We start from the raw sequence: 15,509 nt of genomic DNA on the forward strand, positions 1-15,509 counted from the left end.
TGTGATCGTCATATCGGTCGATAATATTAGATCTTGTTGCTCCAAGCTGTTTTTATATATATCAACGTGAAACACAATGAACATATATAAAGATGGATATACAAGCACAAGTTCAGAAGATAAAAATATGATTAATTTAGAGAGGATATATAGATAGATACATATATGACTAGTGAAGTGATCGATTTTCAGTGACTGTTACATTTACTTCTTGTTTATTATATATATGTCGAGCTTAATTACTGCTTCTGTTGGTCTACTGACTGAAGATTCCAAGTCAATTTAGATGAAAAAATCAGAGGGAATTGCTTTTCTTAAACTACTTCGGACTTTCACAATACTGATTGTAATACAATCAACAACGAAAGCAGCATCCGAAGTAGCTCTATCTCTTCCTGGCTGCCCTGTTAAATGTGGGAATATCACGATTCCGTATCCTTTTGGGACTACAGAAGGATGCTACATGAGCATAGAATATCAGGTAAATTGTGAGACACTAAGTGTCTCCAACACCAAATTCAAACTGTTAAGTATATCACTTAACGATGGCTATATGCGTGGCATGTTGCCGATGGGCTATCGTTGCTACAACAAAACTCATGGAATAACCAGCGTATCAGAACCCAGAATAAAGTTGTCAAGATTCCAAGTCTCGAGTACACTGAACCTCTTAACTGCAGTTGGATGCGACTCAAGAGTCAACATCAAGACCTTAAAGGGTGAAGGTTACTATACTGGATGTCTATCAATGACTGGTTGCGATAAGCTAACCAATGGTTCGTGTTTAGGTTTGGGTTGCAGCCAAGTTCCACTTCCTTATAACCTCACAAGATTTCGAATCCATGCACAAAGCAACACACGAAGGGAGAACGTAGGGAGCTGGAGTTTCAATAACTGTACGTTCGGGTTTATTGTTGAGAAAGGTAATTACACGTTTCATAAAACCGATCTTGATCGTTTGCACAATCGGTCTTTTCCGGTGGTTCTTGAATGGTCGATTGGGTACACAACTTGTGAAGAAGCTCAAAAGAACATTTCGAGTTATGGTTGCAAAGAGAATAGCGTATGCGTTGATACCTTGATTGAATCCAATCGAAGCTACAATGGGTATCGTTGTCAGTGTGCTCAAGGATACCAGGGTAACCCATATCTCCCAAACGGTTGTCAAGGTATATATAGTAAACACTTTAATTACTAACATCAACAGATTTCAATAAATACAAGATTTTCATCACGATAATCTGTGATATTCTTTCAGATATCAATGAGTGCGAAGGACCTCAGTTACATGATTGTATATATGGCTGTGGTAACACAAATGGGAGCTACAGCTGTTCATGCCCGTTAGGGCAACACGGGGATGGTCGAAAGGGTGGTGATGGTTGCTCTAATAATGATTTACAAGCTGACGGAAATTCAGTCTATTGGGGTGAGTGATGAGTTAGAACAGCTTTTTCACATAACATCATTATTTATAAAATCAGTGGAAGAATCGCCTCTCTCTCTATATATATATAACTGTTTTTTGACACAATTCATATGTTCGTATGGGGATTCTATTAATTAATCGACAGGCGTTAGCATGGGCACTGCAGCTTCATTGGTGTTTACATTTATAATATACTGGGGACTCAAACAAAGGAAGATTATGAAGAGAAGGGAGATATTCTTCAAGAAAAACGGGGGGTTGATATTGCAGAAAGTGCTATTCGAATCTAAACGATTATCCTCCCATATGGCAAAGATTTTTTCAGCAAAAGATCTTGAAAAGGCAACCAATAACTTCCACAAAACCAATATCGTAGGTCAAGGAGGTTATGGAACAGTTTATAAAGGTACACTAGCAGATAAAACAATGGTTGCTATCAAGAAAGCTAAGTCAATTGATGAGAGTCAGATCGAGCAGTTTATAAATGAGGTGATTATTCTATCAGAAATTAGTCATCCAAATGTTGTCAAACTTTTGGGTTGTTGTTTAGAGACACAAACTCCTCTCTTGATTTATGAGTTTGTAACCAACAAAACTATCTTCCACCACCTTCATGAACAAGACTACTTATCTTCAATGAGTTTTGAAAGACGCCTAAACATCGCCACACATACTGCTGAAGCCCTTGCTCATATACATTCAACTACACAAATCGTTCATAGAGATATTAAATCTTTAAACATACTTTTGACTGACGACTACACTGCCAAAGTGTCTGATTTTGGAATCTCAAGGTTCATTCCAGTTGATGAGACTCACTTACAGACATTGGTGCATGGGACACTTGGATACATAGATCCAGAGTACTTTCGATCAGGAATTTTGACAGAGAAGAGTGATGTTTATAGTTTTGGCATGGTTCTTGTGGAGCTGCTTACAGGTAGAAAGGTCTTTTCACATGATAGAACTGAAAGTGACTTGGGTCTGGCAACGTATTTCATTTCTTCATTAGAAAGGGGCCACTTGCTTCAGATTCTTGATGATAAAGTGAAGAAAGATGGGCTCAATGAGCATATTAGATGTTTTGCTCGACTAGCCAAAGATTGTGTTGAACTAGAGGGGAGGAAAAGGCCTAACATGGTAGAAGTGAAAGAGGAGCTTGACGAACTTAAACAATCTTTTTTGAAGAGTTCTATCATAATGTCCAAGAAAATCATTTCCGCTGAACTTGACGACCTTCTCTTGTTTGATTGATCAACATGGCAACCCACATGCACAAGGTTCATAGAAGTCGTAGGTCGTCCTTCACTCACTCTCTTATATGCAAACAGTGCTATTTTAAGCAAATCTAACCAGTTTGTTGTAGTATACCTCCTGTATCCAATAATGTCTTGTGTTAGAGGTGTTTTATTTATTTATGGTTATTTGTTACTTTGTTAAATTTTTAGTTTCAATATATTAGGGCATCCACAATGCATTGAATTGTACAGTGTAAATGATTGCCACATTATCATTCCTTTTTCATACAATTTTATTATTTTTTTTCCATCTAATGCATTAAACTCTATAAAAGTTTAATAAATAATTCAACGGTCACTGAACTTCATATCCATTGAACGTCAACGTAACACCACTGTAGCTTCAAACTTTGATAAACTTCATTTTCCAACTTCAAACTCTATCAATGACTTCTACACTTGTTTTCTACATATTATTTGCAATTAAGATAGCAAAATCTAAATCTAAATCACATCTAGACCGTATAGACTGTTAAGTGATATATCACCTCCTCAAATATTGTTGTATATCTTTTTCAAATTTCAATCATATATTTCATAGCTTAATTGTAGGGGTTATTTTTGTTATAGACATTATTAGATAGCTTTTTTCTCTCCTGATTTTCCTCCCTATAAATTGTATATGTATACGGTTTGTTTGTAAATGAAATCAACAATTCATACTTCTTCTCTACAATACCTAAAATCTTCTTATGATATCAGAGCAAGGCTCAAACACCTCATCACAAAATTCATCCCAATCATCATCTCCTTCACAATCTGCTTCAACCAAAAACATGTCTGAAACAACATCTTTCTTGATCAACCCATCTATGAAAGACTTAACAGTCGTCACTTTCCCCGCTACCCAAAAACTCACATCTCTGAATTATTTAGCCTGGAAGACACAAGTAGAAGCACTACCCTGTGGATTAGACTTATTCAAGTTCATAGACGGATCTCACCCACCCCCAAAACCTGTCACTGCTGAAGATGGTTCGAAAACTCCAGAACCTGGATATTCCCAATGGTTCAGGCAAGACAGGCTATTATTCGGTGCACTGGTAGGTAGTCTCTCTCCTCAAAGTGTGCCTCTCATTACAGGAGCAGCATCTTCACATGAAGCTTGGCAGATTCTTGCCAAAACTTATACCTCTCCAAGTCGAGGACACATTAAACAATTGAAACATCGGTTGAAGGAAACAACAAAAACTCCTACTCAATCAATAACGGAGTACATGCAGCAAATCAAAACAGTTACTGATGAGCTCGCAATACTCGGAAAGAAAATGGATGATGAAGATGTCGTCGACATCATCCTGAATGGTATCGATCAAACAACTTATAAACCGATTCTTGATGCGGTTCACACACGAGACACCCTTTCTTTCGATGAGTTACATGAGAAATTGATTAACCACAAGTTATCAATCGCCCAACAAGCTGTTGTCACAGGAATCCATCAACCGGCATCGGTCTTTCACGTTCAACAGTCTAATCGCAATGGACCTGGACTCAAAACGTGGAACCAAAAATAACACAATTCTTCAAAGGGAAACAATATGAATGCTTATCGGCAAGCCGTGCATAATCTGGGTATTCTTCCCACATCCAACACAGCTACAGGAAACAAACCCTTTCTTGGAAAGTGCCAATGGTGCTATCAACATGGTCATTCTCTTACAAACTGCCCAACCTTCAAAAAGGTACATCCAAATGTTACTATTCCACCATTCACTCGCAATATGCAGGCAAAGGGCGCACAGGTCAACACCATGAACCTCAAAACTAACCCGGAGCACTTCAGTTGGATTTTTGACAGTGGAGCATCACACCATGTTACCACCAATCTGAACAACCTTTCCCTTCATGCACCGTATGATGGTATGGAAGAGCTTGTAATAGGTGATGGTTCTTGTCTTCCCATTACTCATATTGGTTCCCTTTTACTCCATACTTTACACACACCAATCCTTCTTAAAAATATATTATGTGTTCCATCTTTATCTAAAAACATAATTTCCATATCACGTATGTGTCTTGACAACAATTTTCTCATAAAGTTCTATTCTTCTGTTTTTGTTCTTAAGAATCGAGCAACCAAACTCCAAATCCTCAATGGAACGGCAACCAAAGGCATGTATGAGCTTCGCTCATGAAATTTGTCATCTTCACCGGCTGCCTTCACCATGCAACAAACTGATTCTACCACATGGCATCACAAGCTTAGACATCCCCATAATAAAGTTTTCAAGCTCTTTTCATCTCTTGTTTCTTTCCATTCCAATGTTCATGATAATTGTAATGTTTGCCAAGTGAATAAAAGTCATAAACTACCTTTTTCTCAATCTTCTCTTACATCCAACTCTCCACTTGATCTAATATTTTCTGATGTTTGGTGCTCCCCAGTCACTTCATTTGATAATTATAAATATTGCATCATTTTTGTTGACCACTACACAAAATACATTTGGCTTTATCCCATCAAAAACAAATCGGACTCACTCTCTACTTTTATTCTTTTTCAACGACCGGTTGAAAACTATTTTAATCGCAAAATTAAACAATTCTTCTCCGAAAATGGGGGAGAATACACCAAACTTTCATCTCATCTCTCTTCCTATGGTATCTCTCATCTTACATCACCACCACACACACCCAAACACAATGGATATGTCGAACGAAGACATCGACATATCGTTGAAACCGGATTGGCACTACTATCTCATGCCAAACTACCGGTCACCTTTTGGCCATTTGCTTTTACAACAGCTGTATATTTGATAAATCAACTCCCAACCTCAACCTTACACAATTCTTCACCTTTCCTCTCTTTATTTAACAAACAACCAAACTACCATAAACTTCGTAGCTTTGGATGTTTGTGTTATCCCTGGTTACGTCCTTATTCACCTCACAAACTTCACCAGCGGTCACAACCTTGTATATTTGTTGGCTATTCCTCCACACAAAGTGCCTACTACTCACTTGACCCGACAACTTATAAAATTTTTACCTCCAGACATGTGACCTTTGTTGAAAATATTTTCCTTTTCTCACAACTCACCTCATCCACCACTCCTTCTCACCCCACTGATTATGATGCTTGGATACCATTTTCAATAACCATTTCATCTCCACAAAACCCATCACCCAATCCACAACTTTTCATGCAACCAATACAATCTCACCATTCTTCTTCCTCCCCTGCAAATGCATCTCAAATTAATTCCTCTACACCACCATCTAACCTACACCCTACCTCATCCACTGACTCCTCACAAACATCTATTCCAAACGCTACAGATCATATCCCTCCCTCACCCAAACCAAATACTAGATCCAACCCCAAACCTAATCCCAAGTACCATAACTCTGATTTCTAACTCTACAACACCACCCTCACTGCCTATGACGAACCACCCACCATCTCTCATGCTCTCAAGCATCCCTTGTGGCGCCATGTCATGCAACTTGAATTTGATGCATTAAAAAGAAATAATACATGGACTCTCGTCCCCTCTACAATTGCTCCTAATCTTGTGGGCTCCAAGTGGGTTTATAGAACTAAATACAAACCGGATGGATCTATAGACCGCTTAAAAGCCCGACTCGTGGCCAAAGGATTCACCCAAAGACCCGGCATTAACTATCTCAAAACCTTCAGCCCGGTCCTTCAACCGGAAACACTTCGTCTTGTTCTCACCCTTGTCGTCTCACAGGGATGGGTTCTTAATCAATTAGATATCAACAATGCCTTTCTTCAAGGCACCCTCAATGAGGATGTCTTTATGGCTCAACCTCCTGGTTTCGTTGATCCGGCCTTCCCAAATCATGTATGTAAATTAAACAAAGCTATTTATGGACTCAAACAAGCCTCACATGCATGGTATGATGAACTAAAATCTTTTCTTGTCTCTCATGGTTTCAAACCCACGATTTCTGACTCCTCTCTTTTCACTTACATCGTGGATTCCACTCCCATCTATATCCTTGTATACGTTGATGACATTATCATCACCGGTCCTTCCACTTCCTTGGTTCATCGCTTTATCCAGCTTTTATCAAAAAAGTTCTCCTTAAAAGACCTTGGATCTCTCACCTATTTTCTCGGCATTGAAATACTTCCCCATTCACAAGGTCTTATTTTCTCTCAAAAGAAATACATTTCTGATATTCTTAGAAAGGAAAATATGAGTGACTGTAAGCCAATTACCACCCCTATTACTTGCTCTGAAATACTAACACTACATGGTGCTCCCACACATCCTTCTCCTACAGAATACCAGTCTATCATCGGTGCCTTGCAATACTTATCTCTTACCCGTCTCGACATTTCATTCACAGTCAACAAGTTGTCTCAATTTATGCATGCTCCAACATATCAACATTGGACAGCTTTAAAAAGACTCCTAAGATATCTACAGGGTACATTATGATCTAAAGGTTTGATGTTGCGAAAACACTCTCCTCTCACTTTACATGCTTTTACTAATGCAGACTGGGCAGGAGACAAAGATAATTATCGTAGCACAACTGGTTATGTCGTTTTCCTTGGATCTAACCCTATTGCTTGGAGCTCCAAACGACAAACTACTTTAGCCCATAGCTCCACTGTCACACCCCAAAACCAAGAACGGCGGAAACGTTCTGGGCGGAGGACGTCATGTAAAGTATCACAACACAGTATAATAGTAAACAAGTAAACAACATCATCCATTGCATTAAATATATAATTTTAATACAAGTATGTTCTGTAGTATATAAGACACCAAAATATGAATCAAAATATAAGATGAGTCTTGTACGCGCTCCATCTTCTCAAAAGCTGGCATCGGTATCTGTCTACTGATGACCTAAGAATACAAGTTATTTTGAAAGAGTTTATAGCATTAAAGTTGGTGAGTTCATAAGTATTTAGTGTCTATGTTTGTATCAAAATGTTTGAAACGGTGTTTGAAGTACGAATTTGTAAACTTTTGTAGTAAAAGTATGTATATGTTTGTAAGTGTTTGTAAAAGTTTGTAACTCCTAGAAAATCCTATATTTTCTACTAAAAGTAGCCTTCTACCAAGGCACAATTGTTTTGTATGTTGGTTTCTTGTAAAAGTGTGTAATTTTCCCAAGTGTAACTATCATTATCAAAATATAGTTTGTACATTAATGTTTAAGTGAAGTGATCACCAAATAAATGTAAAGGGTAAATTAATGTAGTATTGTAGTGTTGTATTATAGGAACTACTGTTGTACTAACTACCTTAAACCAGATTTATATCAAGGTATTATGTGATTAATTGTACCATACTATCGACTATGAACACGACAATGTAAGTCGTCAAAAGGTATGACATTTGGCTCCCAAAGACCTGCCAGTCCCACTGTAACTAGCAGTAAGGTGTAGGATAGTCAATCCAGTATAGATCTATACGCAAACTCATGGTCTCCCTCCAGGAGATTCTGGTTACAACTCGGGCCATGACAATGAAGGCATGCTCCGATATAGTGGATCACATTTATGTTATAGTATACTTGTATATGTAATGTATGTATTTGTGTAATGAATGTATTGTTTCTCATCATAGTATCGTTGTATATGTTCTCATCATAGTATAGTTGTATATATTCTCATCATAGTATAGTTGTATAAGTTCTCATAGTAGTAAGTAATGACTCATGAATGAACTTACTCGTGTATGCTTCATTGGACTAGAAGTAGTAAGTAGTATAACCCTAAACTATACCTATTATAGTTTATTAGTAAACTTGTTTGTATGATTGAGTGTACTGAACTGAGATAAAAGTCTTTATATCTATACGTATATACATAATACAAATAAGGATTCAACGACACTCGGACAAACAACCGGGTACTTTAAGTCCACAACCAAACGAGGAACAGGAAGTAAAGTGAGTTATCAGTCCTAAGTCCTTCAATCCTTAATTATATAACTATATATGTAGTAGACATGGTTTTAACAATATATAAGTTTGAAAACTGTAAAAGAAAGGTTTAGTATACAAAAGTGAATTTGATAGAAGTTTAACATATAAAATAGTTTGATAAGCAGTTTGAAGTCATTTGTGTGGTAAAACAGTTTAAAATATAGAAAGTCCATTTGTATGCTAGTTATTAATCACATGTGATTGATCTAATAACTAACATGATTCAACTTGTGTCCCCCCCCCCCCCCATAAAAACATTTCAAAGGTTAATTAAGGGGTATAAAATCACCTGTAGTGAGTGGATTGTACGGAAGTGTTGGACAAGGTGCTAGGTGTCAAGTGAAGACTTGAACACACACAATGATCCTAGTTAATATATAATAAAACATATATGTGTCTAATTAGTCATTTAACAACTAATTATCCAAGTTAAGACACCCTAGGACATGGAAACACTTTGATTCAAGTGTTATAGGTACCAAAGGGTTGTATGGCATGGCATTGGAGTTTATGGCCCAAGAACCACTCCTTATGGAGTTTACGATCCATGGTCATTTCCCCATGAGTTTATGGTCGTAAACTCATGGTACTAAGTTCCATTTTGTGCTTTGAGGTCTTATAATTCATGATTGAGTATCCGATGATCACGTCCAAGCCTTAGGAAAGCATTAGGGTCACAATATCACTACTTTGTAGAGTTTACGGCCTAAGGACCATACCCTTATGTGTTTACGGTCGTAAACTCTTATGGGAACATGTTTTGATTGTTGTTTTAGGTCTTAAAAACTTCTAAGAAGGATCAAGACTAGTATCCTAGGCTTAGGAAGGGACTAGGGTCCATTTAACCCCATTTAGAAGGGTTTACGGCCCAAGAACATATCTGTCACACCCCATTTAGAAGGGTTTACGGCCCAAGAACATCCCTTGGCTGTAAAATCCTTTGATCTTATGCTTCTTGGTGATTTTCAAGTGTAAACAAGTTCATATTAAGCACACAAGAAGCTATGGCAAGTGTACTTACAAGATAAAAGCTTGATTTGGTGTTTAAGGTCCAAGAACACTAGTGTGTGTTCTTGGTGTTTTGAAGAACACTTGAAGATCTAAGTGAAAATCAATAATGAATGGATGAAATGATGTATAACTACTAGATATTAGGTTATAATAACAAATCAAGTCGAGAAACTCTTACGTTTTCGGAAGATCGGGTGAAGAACGGGATGCTACTTGAGAGAGAATGGGGAGTGTTCTTAAGGTAGAAGGTTGAGAATGAAGGAAATGGGGAGTAAACTCATTCCTAAGGCATGAGTTCATGTCCATGTGAGATTTTACGGCCCAAACTCTAAAAGTTTGGCCGTGAACTTTTTATTAGGGTGTTAAATGTGGGTTTGCTACTCCAAGACCCGAGACAGTGCTTCCTTTCATTCATTCGTTTGAAGAATAAATACTAAAAACACTCAAACGGACTTTAAACTAGCTAACAATTATCAGAAATGTAATTGAATTTTAATTGAAGTGCTTGACTTTAGAGTTTGTACGAATGAAAATTCCGGGTTGTCACATCATCCCCCCGTTAAAGGGAATTTCGTCCCGAAATTAGAGTTTAAGCAAATTAAGTAGTTACAAATAACTAAGCGAATAGATGAGGATATTTTAATTTTATTTTATCCTCACACTCCCATGTGAATTCTGGTCCTCACTTGGTGTTCCAGCAAACCTTCACTATTGGGATGCGGCTTTGCTTCGTCTGTTTGACCTCAAGGTCCATGATCTCTACAGTTTCTTCCACGAAGTTGAGGCTCTCGTTGATCTCGATCTCGTCGAGTGGGATTACAAGAGTCTCATCGGACAGACACTTTTTCAAGTTCGAGACGTGGAATGTAGAATGTATGTTACTGAGTTCGTTGGGTAGATTGAATTTGTAAGCTACAGGGCCGATTCTAGCGAGAATCTCGAAAGGACCTATGTATCTTGGATTGAGCTTCCCACGCTTACCAAAACGTATCAAGCCCTTCCAGGGTGAGACTTTCAAAAGGACTCGGTCTCCCACCTAGAATTCCAAAGGTTTCCTTCGCTTGTCTGCGTAGCTTTTCTGTCGGTCTCTAGAGGCTTTCAATCGTTCACAAATCTGAATGATCTTCTCTGTCGTTTCTCGAATGATTTTCGGGCCTGTGAGAGTGCTGTCAGGAACTCGTCCTTTAGCTAACTGGGTGTCACCCACCTCAGTCCAGCACATAGGGTATTTGCACTTCCGGCCATAGAGGGCTTCAAATGAAGCAGCCTTAATGCTCGTGTGATAACTATTATTGTAGGAAAATTCGACAAGGGGTAAGTGAGTATCCCATGCCTTTCCAAAGTTGATCACACAGGCTCTCAACATATCTTCCAGTGTTTGGATATTCCTCTCACTTTGTTCGTCGGTCTGTGGGTGGTATGTTGTACTCATGTCCAGCCTCGTCCCCAAGGAACTTTGTAGCGAGTGCCAGAACCTTGAAGTGAACCTACTATCTCTATCATAGATAATGGATATAGGAACACCATGCAGTCGTACGATTTCCCTAATGTATGTTCTCGTAAGCTTCTCCATCTTGTCAGTTTCCTTGATCGGCAAGAAGTGTGCAGACTTGGTCAATCTATCGACAATGACCCATATGGTATCAAGTCCACCCGTTGTCTTGGGCAACTTGGTTATGAAATCCATAGTGATCCGCTCCCACTTCCATTCTGGTATCTCTGGTTGTTGTAGTAAGCCAGAGGGTTTCTGGTATTCGACCTTAACCTTTGCGCAAGTAAGGCATTTACTCACGAAGGTAGCAATTTCTGCTTTTATGTTAGGCCACCAGTATAACTTTTTAAGATCCAGATACATCTTATCTGAACCTAGGTGGACAGAATATCGAGTGTTGTGTGCCTCGGTCATGACCAAGTCTCGGAGGCCACCGTGTTTCGGTGTCCAGATCCGGTCCATGAAATATAAGGCTCCGCCACCCTTGGCTTCTAAATTCTTATCCATTCCTCTAAGGGATTCACCTGCCACGTTTTCAGGTTTCAAGGCTTCAAGTTGAGCCACCTGAATTTGTGTAGACAAGTGTGAATGGATAGTCATTGTCAACGATTTGACCCTTCGACCAAAATATTCTTTCCGACTTAGGGCGTCTGCTACTACGTTGGCTTTACCCGGTTGATAACGAATTTCGCATTCGTAGTCATTGAGTAGCTCGACCCACCGTCGTTGTCTCATGTTGAGCTCCTTCTGATCGAATATGTGTTGTAAAATCTTGTGGTCTGTAAAGATGGTGCTTTTCGTGCCATACAGGTAATGCCTCCAGATCTTCAGGACAAAGACAACTGCCCCCAGCTCAAGATCGTGTGTGGTGTAGTTGACTTCGTGTGTCTTTAGCTGTCTCGAGGCATAGGCGATGACCTTACCCCATTGCATCAGAACACAACCGAGCCCTTGGTTGGATGCATCGCAGTATACAACGAAGTCTTATATCCCTTCAGGGAGGGATAGTATCGGTGCGGTGCATAAGGCTCGCTTCAGCGTTTGAAACACTTTTTCTTGTTTCTCTTCCCAGTCAAAGGTCACGCCTTTCTGGGTCAGTGTAGTAAGAGGTTTCGCAATCTGGGAGAAGTTCTGTATGAACCTGCGGTAGTAGCTAGCGAGACCTAGAAATTGACGAATTTATGTAGGTGTCTTCGGTGCTGACCAGTTCTCAATGGCTTTAATTTTGGATGGGTCCACGTGGATTCCTTCTTGACTAACCACGTGTCCTAAGAATTCGACTCTTCAGATCCAAAATTTTCATTTAGAGAACTTCGCATAAAGCTTCTCCGATCGTAAAGTTCCTAGAACTTGTCGCAGGTGATCGCCATGTTCCTCCTTACTTCGAGAGTAGATCAGTATGTCGTCAATGAAGACGATAACGAACTGATCCAAGTAAGGACGACATACTATATTCATTAAGTCCATGAATACTGCAGGCGCATTGGTCAATCTGAATGGCATCACCACGTACTCGTAGTGTCCGTAACGAGTTTGGAAGGCTGTTTTCGGAACATCCTCCTCCAGCACTCGTAACTGGTGATATCCGGATCTTAGATCAATCTTGGAAAAGTAACTCGCTCCTTGCGGTTGGTCAAATAAAACGTCTATGCGAGGCCATGGGTAACGATTTTTGACCGTCAGTTTGTTGAGTTCTCTGTGGTCAATACACATACGGAATGATTCGTCTTTCTTCTTAACGAACAAGACCGGTGCTCCCCAGGGTGAGAAGCTGGGTCTAATAAATCCCTTATTGAGTGGTTCGTTAAATTGACCAGAAAGTTCCTACATCTCAGCTGGTACTAATCGGTAGGGAGATTTGGCTACTAGGGTAGCTCCTGGGACCAAGTCGATTCTGAACTCGACTTGTCGTTGTGGAGGTAATCTTGGTAGTTCTTCTGGAAAGATGTCAGGAAAGTTGCTCACTACCGGAATGTTCTTTAGTTCTTTCGTTTCTAGGCTCATATCGACAACGTGAGCAAGGAATGCACGATATTCCTTACGTAGATACTTTTGTGCTTGAATACTTGAGATGATACGAAGACTCGTACCGGGTTTGTCGCCATAGATAATGAGAGTTTCGTTAGACGGAAGATTAAGGCGTACAGCCTTTTCGTAACACATAATGTCAGCACGATGAAGACTCAACCAATCCATGCCGATGATGACGTCGAAGCTTTTAATTGAGACCGGCATGAGGTCGATTGGAAATGAATGGCTATCTAGAGTTAGAGTACATCCTACGTATATACTGCTAGTGCTCTCAGTTTTCCCATTAGCCATTTCTACAGTGAATGGTTCCTTAAATGAGCGTGGTTTTTGTTTAAGTAGGCGAGCAAATTTATGATTTACGAAGCTTTTCTCCGCTCCACTATCAAACAGTATGCATGCATAAGAGTTTTCAAGGAGAAACGTACCAGTCACCACCATAGGGTCAGCAACTGCTTCCCCATGGCCTATAGCTAGAAATCTTCCCGCTCCACCAGCATTTCTTGCTTTGGGGCAGTCCCTTTTATAGTGGCCCACCTCGCCACATCCATAGCAAGCCTAGCCCATGCCAGCGCCGGGAACTTGGGTGATCGGCCTTGCTGGAGATTTGCAGAAACGGACAGTGTGTCCTTTCTTGTTGCAGTTCGAGCACTGCATTTCCCGGCAGGGGCCGTTGTGGTGGAAGTTGAATTTGTTTCACTTTGGAAAACTTCCAGCGTACTGCTTCCCCAGAGCAGCAGCGGCGGGTGTTATCGCGGCATGAACCACCACAATCTACTGCTTTTTTGCAGCTTTCCGTTTCTTCTTGTCATCCCAGAACTTCCACTTGTTGTCAGCGGGTTTGGAGGGTTCTGAGATGGCCAGGGTTATTGTTGACGATGGGGATTGGACTCCATGATCGATGAGTCGTTGTGCCAATTGTTTGGTGCTGTCGAAGGTAGCACGGTGTGAAGATAAGACATTTCCCTGATACGGAGGCACCAACCCCCAGATGTACCTTTCGGTTTTCTTTCCCTTAGTGGGAACCATGTTGGGACAGAGGGCCACCAGTTCACTGAATATGGCGGTATACGCGACTATGTTGGAGCCCCTCATGGTTAGGCTCCACAGCTCCTGTTCCAACTTCTGGATCTCGCCCCTCGGGCAGTACTCCTCAATCATGAGGTCTTTCATAGTTTCCCAGCCCATGTCGTTTGCCACTATCAGAGTGAGTGACTTGACATGGCTGTTCCACCATGTCAGGGCTTTCTCTTCGAAGGTGCACGCAGAAAATTTCACTTTGCTCGCGGCAGGGCAGGAGCAAATCTCGAAGATTGACTCCGTCTTTTCGAACCATTGCGAGAGGGCAATGACTCCGCCAGTCCCTTTGAAGGGCTTTGGCTTACAGTTAGTGAAGTCCTTGTAAGAGCACTCTCTCGAGCGCACAAGGAGTTCACCTTGAGTAGAGTTAACAGGGGTTCCACCTCTGCTGGCATCAGTGGAGTGATATTGAGCCATGGCCGTAGCAACAGCCGCAGCCACTGCAGCATTCAGAGCTGCTGCATCGAATTGCGGAGGAGGTGGTAGTATTGGAGTTGGAGTAATCGGAGGATTACGCCTTGTTGATTTGCGATGAGGCATCCTTCAACTATAAGTTTAAAGGAAAGATGTACATGGTGGTTAGAATCAATTGTGAGCATGGTGAGAGTGATCCATGGGCTAAATCGCCATAGTCCAATAGTTGAATGAGTGTATGTTTTGAAATAGAAGTACAGTAGAAGAGTAGAGAAACACAAGCGTACAAATTTTTCCAACAGAATAGATAACTGTCAATATTACTGGTATTATTGATGTAACAAGTTTGGGGGAAAATGACCTAACAGTAGGTCTTACATCATACCATAAGGAGAAAAGGTTGACAACTTTTAGATTCCTAGTTAGAGTACTTGGAAAGTAGGAATATTTTACAGACAAAAGCTTCATAAAGCATAGTTAAGAAGGCTATTCCTTGAGTCAAAAGAAAAGATGTACTAAACATCTTCTAACAGCGATGGGAATTCCTCGGGCGAATCCTCAGATCTGCCAGTTGGCGAACCACTTCTTGAAGGTGTCGCTCATGAGCCCTCTGGCGAACTCGAAGTTCTATGACTTCGGCTCAGGAGGCAGCCAGTTGTTGTTGCAGAGTCTCATTGGTTCTCCTGGTCCTTTCCATATCTTCTTCAAGACGGCAGATGAGGACTATGTTGACACCAGATTTGGCATCAATTTCCACGATTTGGTCGATGGCTGCTCGACCTTGCTCAATATTCCGAGCAATCCTGTGGACCATGATAGGTAGGACCCGGTCAGC

At 40.4% G+C, this 15,509-nt stretch overlaps 1 pseudogene; it reads left to right on the top strand.

The window, feature by feature from the left end:
• Nucleotides 1-286: 286 nt before the first annotated feature.
• LOC145060434 (wall-associated receptor kinase 2 pseudogene) lies at nt 287-2,683 on the top strand (annotated as a pseudogene).
• Nucleotides 2,684-15,509: the final 12,826 nt, after the last annotated feature.

Source organism: Lactuca serriola, chromosome 6, assembly GCF_051521515.1.
Source record: "Lactuca serriola cultivar US96UC23 chromosome 6, Lser_US96UC23_V15, whole genome shotgun sequence".
NCBI lineage: Eukaryota > Viridiplantae > Streptophyta > Magnoliopsida > Asterales > Asteraceae > Lactuca > Lactuca serriola.